This window comes from Piliocolobus tephrosceles, chromosome 10 (assembly GCF_002776525.5).
Source record: "Piliocolobus tephrosceles isolate RC106 chromosome 10, ASM277652v3, whole genome shotgun sequence".
Classification (NCBI taxonomy): Eukaryota; Metazoa; Chordata; class Mammalia; order Primates; family Cercopithecidae; genus Piliocolobus; species Piliocolobus tephrosceles.
The window spans coordinates 9144294-9150188 of NC_045443.1; the positions used below are offsets into that span (position 1 = coordinate 9144294).

General features: G+C 39.2%; 1 long non-coding RNA gene across 1 annotated transcript; it reads left to right on the forward strand.

The window, feature by feature from the left end:
• Positions 1-945: 945 nt before the first annotated feature.
• Positions 946-2585, forward strand: LOC111528490. The gene is made up of 3 exons (XR_002727008.3): positions 946-1100; positions 1257-1377; positions 2320-2585. It is a non-coding gene; the product is annotated as an uncharacterized LOC111528490 (long non-coding RNA).
• The last annotated feature ends 3310 nt before the right edge of the window (positions 2586-5895 follow it).

Consider the following 5895-nt stretch of genomic DNA (forward strand, 5'->3'; position numbering starts at 1 on the left):
TTGTATTTTTATTTGCCAGGCGCAGTGGCTTACGCCTATAATCCCAGCACTTTGGGAGGCTGAGGTGGGTGGATCATCTGAGATCAGGAGTTCCAGACCAGCCTAGCCAACATGGAGAAACCCTGTCTCTACCAAAAATACAAAATTAGCCGGGCATGGTGGTGCATGCCTGTAATCCCAGCTACTCAGGAAGGCTGAGGCAAGTGAATCACTTTGAACCTGGGAAGCGGAGGTTGCAGTGAGCCGAGATCACACCATTACACTGCTGCCTGGGCAATAAGAGCAAAACTCGGTCTCAAAAAAAATATATATATATATGTGTGTGTGTGTGTGTGTGTGTGTGTGCTTTCATATTTGATATTTGTAACTTTATGGAGAAAATATTTTATTATGTAATGCTGACATTAAACAAAATTATAGGCAATGTTAGAGAAATCAAATATTTATATTTTTATAAAAATAATGAATAGAAGAGTGACATATAACCATCAGAGTACTTTATTCTCAAATTCACAAAATGATAAACCAGAAGATTAAAGGTAGAAGAGATTAGTGGTTATTGGTATATTTAACAGAATTCAGATTAAAAGGCTTGCATTTGTATGAGAATTATTGTTTCTCAAGATTTCGGAATTCTATTTATGTAACCAAAACAATTAGAATAATTCAGATACTGCCTGTGTAAGTTTATGGCCACGGTTTCCCTCAATTTCCCTCTAAACTGGATATGTGGGTTTTTTTGTTTGTTTGTTTTTGTTTTTGTTTTTTTTGAGACAGAGTCTCGCTCTGCCCCCAGGCTGGAGTGCAGTGGCCGGATCTCAGCTCACTGCAAGCTCCACCTCCTGAGTTCACGTCATTCTCCTGCCTCAGCCTCCGGAGTAGCCGGGACTACAGGCGCCCGCCACCTGGCCCGGCTAATTTTTTTGTATTTTTAGTAGAGACGGGGTTTCACCGTGTTAGCCAGGATGGTTTCCATCTCCAGACCTCGTGATCCGCCCGTCTCGGCCTCCCAAAGTGCTGGGATTACAGGCTTGAGCCACCGCGCCCGGCCTGGATATGTAGTTTTGCTCTTCACCTGCTTCCCCGGAGTCTCCAACTATGTAAGTAATTCTCAGATAATTGTCTCTCAGTCATTTTCAGTCATAGGAACGTGTCATTTCAGGAATTCAAATTCCTAAATCCATATACTAACAAAATTTTTGAATTTTATGCAAAGTTAAAATTTTTCTTTTTCCTTTGGCTCCAACTGAACTCAGATGAGAAAATCAGCACAGAAAAAGGTAATGTAGATGACTTCTCTCTTTGTCTCGGGAGAGAATCTCAGGGAGTGCTTGGATACATCCGGAGAGAGCCCTGCAGCTGCAGCTCCTGACATGGGTAATGAACCTGCACTTGTGTGTTGTATGATTTTGATTCTGCCTCACCCTCAAACCAGGTGTCTCATATTTTCTGTTAGAGCTCTATATCCCACCCATCACTCTTCATGCATGGCAGCTGTCTTAGTATGCTATTGCTGCTGTAACAAATAAGCACAAATTTAGTGGATAAAAACAACAAAAATTATTCTCTTACAGTTTTAGAGGGTTGGAGTCTGAAAGTCTTATGGAACTAATACCAAAGTTACAGCAGGGCTGAATCTGTTCCTCTCCTCACCCAGCTTCTCATGTCTGCCAGCATTCCCTCACTTGTGGTTTTGTCATTCCAGCTTCTGCTCCCATGATTGCACTGCCTCCTCCTTTTCTCTACTCAAATCTCCCTCTGCATCCCTTTTATAAGGATACTTGAGATACATTTTAAGCCTACTGTGATAATCCAAAATAATCCTTCAATCTCAAGATCCTCAATCTCTTCTCACTTATGCTATGTATTTTTTGCCCTATAAGGTAGCATTCACAGCTTCTAATGATTATGACCTGGATATACTGGGAGCCATTATTCAGCCTACTACAGAATCTAGGATGAGTCCAGGTTATTCCCTGCTCTCATTTGGACACCCTTTACCCACAAGAAACATTCATACATAATTTATTTCATATGGATGTGCAGTGAGTTCCCAACGGATCTTTCACAACTCTACCACTACAGGCTTCTGGAGGCACGATTCTCAACACCTGTTTTTCAAACCACACCTCACCTCCATTCTCCACGCTTTTTTGCTGCATTCTGTGCAGCTGAGTTCTAACAACTGCATCACACAGTCTTCCTCACCCTCTGGCTTCTGTCTGTTTTCAACCATTGGGAAACATTGGTAGGAGAAGAGAAGCTAGGAGAAGAAAGTGGAAAAATTACATAATTCTCTAGCTCCTTCCTCATTTTCAGGTCCTGGAAATGGCTAGAATCTGTCCTGAACTCTTGGCATCTTCTGATACTCAACAATAGAGAATGGCGTGAATATCATCCGGCTGCCCTACACAATATTGTCTAGACTATGGGTAGCTAAACAATCTACTTGCAATTAATAGTAAAAAAAATAAAAACTAGGTTCTGATTAAGTATTCTGCTGTATTTTGCTAGAATATTGGCTACTTAATGTTTTCCATATAATTATTAAGTAAATATTCTGATATGGCCCATCTCTATTCTGATATAGCCCATGTTGAATTTTTTCTTCAGAAAGGAGAAGAGATTTTTCTCTTGCATTTAATGCAGTGATTATTTTTCATTTAAACATCAGGCATCTGGTTAATACACTGTAGGTGTGCAAAAAGTGTCACTGACACATCCTTTCACTGTGCATTCCTCTGTACAAACACTTCCAACCACAGTGTTGCTAGCCCTTGAAAGGACATTTAGCACCTAGAGCACTGATGTTATTGTAATGATTCTTGGTAATTCTAACTTGGGTCATGAGAAAGGAGAAAGACATTTCTGATGAAAAATAGTAAAATTCTACTGCAAGAGATGTTGAAAGTCAAATCTATGTATCTGGTCCAGAAGCAGTAGGTTTCGCTTAACAGAGGAGAAGGAAATCAAAACTGAGATTTGCGAGCCTGGATGTGGGTGACCGCTATTAAGTATCACATTAGCGTCATTATCATTTGGACAAGCATGACCACAGGTAACAACATTAGCTTCAGAATCATGAAAGGATTTTTTGTTGGAAGAGGAAAGAGGGAGGAATGTAGAGACAGATAATAATGTGAAATAACATGAGGCAGGAAAAATTTTGATGCAATGAGAATAAGAAATAATGTGAGGATGGAAAAATTATTGATACAAGTTATATATATGATTATGTAAGTGTTATAATCATGTTCTGAACATGCATTCTTTGAGATTTTGTCTCAATTGGATGTATTTAGGTAACGTAATTTGTAAACAGAAATAATGGCAAGTGCATGCACATAAAGAAAACTCCTGAATATCTGTCATACTGCCCATTTATATAAATCAGAATCCTTCACAATCTTGAACTCATTCTGCTTAGAAAAATAAAATGTGACTTGATAATAAGATTTCCAGAAAACACATTCAGGCATTTATGTTAGAGAAACAGGAAGCTAGAGCATTTTAAAAATAATTTTTCTGAAATGGTAAGTGACTAAAACATCCATGAATACTATGCAGCCATATCAAACAATGAGATCATGTCTCTGCAGCAACATGGTTGGAGCTGGAAGACATGATCCTAAGCAAACTGACACAGACACAAACAGAAAATCAAGTACTGCGTGTTTTCACTTATAAGTGGGAGCTAAACTTTGAGTACACATGGACACAAAGAAGGGAACAACAGACCCTGGGGCCTGCTTGAGGGTGGAGAGTAGGAGGAGGGTGAAGATCAAAAAACTACCTATTGGGTACTATGCTTATTACCTGGGTAATGAAATAACCTGCAAACCAAACCCCTGGAATACTCAATTTACCTATGTAACAAACCTGCACAGGTACCTCCTAAAGCTAAAATTAAAAAATAAAAATAAAAATAAACAAATGAAAACTGATGCTAACATGTTTTACAAAAAAAAAAAAAATGGATTGTAAAACACAATGAAAATAGCGTATGTATCTGAGAAGCCATTTAACATATTAAACATTCCCTTTAAGAATGAGTATGCATCTCTGCAAATCTGCTATATCTAATTCTTCCAGGCAAGAAAGTTGTTCATACAGGAAAAAAAAAAAAAAAAAGCCATGATTTGCATAACATGTTAGAAGAAGCAACTCATTCTTAGCAATCAGGAGCAAAAAACTCTACTTAAGCGGCAGTTTTTGGGAGAATATAATTTAAAACTAAGGACTTATTTTGCACATAGCAGTGTTTTTAAAATCAATGGTTACCATTAAACGCACTTATATAGCACACACAAGATAAGCAATAGTGTCAGAAAATAAATAGGAATCAAGACAGCACTAGTTCAGGGACTGTTCTTGAATTCATAACATGTGGACCAAGAAGAGATGAGGAAGGTAAAGTCAGAAATTGCTTTTGTGTAATTTTGAGGAGGCCATACCAAAGCTTAACAATACCAGATGCCTATAGATTGTAGCGAGCATGGAAGTCCATCAAATACTTTACATTTTAGCCTCATACGTGGCTTTTTTGATAAGACGGGTGCCATTTTCAGACTGTAAATGGCTTGGAAATCTGAAAACCTGACATGGATTATTTTCACCGGTCTGAGGTTCAACTGATAGCTACAAGAGAGGGTCAAATATCCATTGTAGTCAATCTGCCAAAAGTGGTAGGGGCAATGCCCTGTGCAATGTGGTCTCCTCCTCCAGAAAACAATAGGATAATTTCAGGCGGGAACCACAAGCCTAGCATGCAGTGGAAGCGTCTGCATCAGAAACAGCCCGTCACCGATTGCCAATCTATGATGGTTGCTGTGCTGTCATGTCCAGCATAAGAATAGATCCAGGCAGCAATGGTAGAGATCAGATAGTGTGCAGACTTTAAACATTCCACAAAATTGAATCTGAAATGAATCACAGATGTATACATAAAAGATAGATGTCCGCATTCTCTAATGAGACCAGTTGGAATCAAGCTGTTGATTTAGTCTACAGTATATGATCAATATTTTCTGAAATCTAAAACTTTTCTAAAACCCAAAGTCTATTAACACGTTTACAAAGCACAGGGACTAATTGAAGCAAAATCATAAAATAAATAGAAACATAATTTCAAAACAGTATATTACAGTTAAGGTTGTATTCAAATACATTGTAATCATGATTCTCACATTCACCTGTGAAATATTTTTACACAATTTTAGAAAATAAGTGAAGTAAAAAAGTCATTTTTTCCATAGGCTGTTTATATCATAACATAATCAATTAAGGGCAGAACTGAGTCCCAAATTCACAAATTCAGCTTCCAAATTCTACTCTCCTTCATTCTTTCTTTCTTTTTTTTTTTTTTTAAGATGGAGTCTTGCTCTCTTGCCCAGGCTAGAGTGCAGTGGCATGATCTCGGCTCACTGCAGCCTCTGCATCCCGGGTTCCAGCAATTCTCCTCCCCCTAGCTCCTGAGTAGACTAGCTGGGATTACAGGCACCTACCACCACGCCTGGCTAATTTTTGTATGTTTAGTAGAGATGGGGTTTCACCATGTCGGCCAGGCTGGTCTCGAACTCCTGACCTCAGGTGATCCACCTGCCTTGACCTCCCAAAGTGCTGGGATTACAGATGTGAGCCACCACGCCTGGTCTGCTCTCCTTCATTCTTTTCCACCATAATGTGGGGAAATAATAATAAACTCAGTAAAAAACAACAACACCTGTCAGGTGCAGTGACTCATGCCTGTAAACCCAGCATTTTGGGAGGCTGAGGTGGGTGGGTCACCTGAGGTCAGGAGTTCGAGACCAGCCTGACCAATATGGTGAAACCCCATCTCTACTAAAAATACAAAAATTAGCCGGGCGTGGTGGTGCACCTGTAGTCCCAGCTACT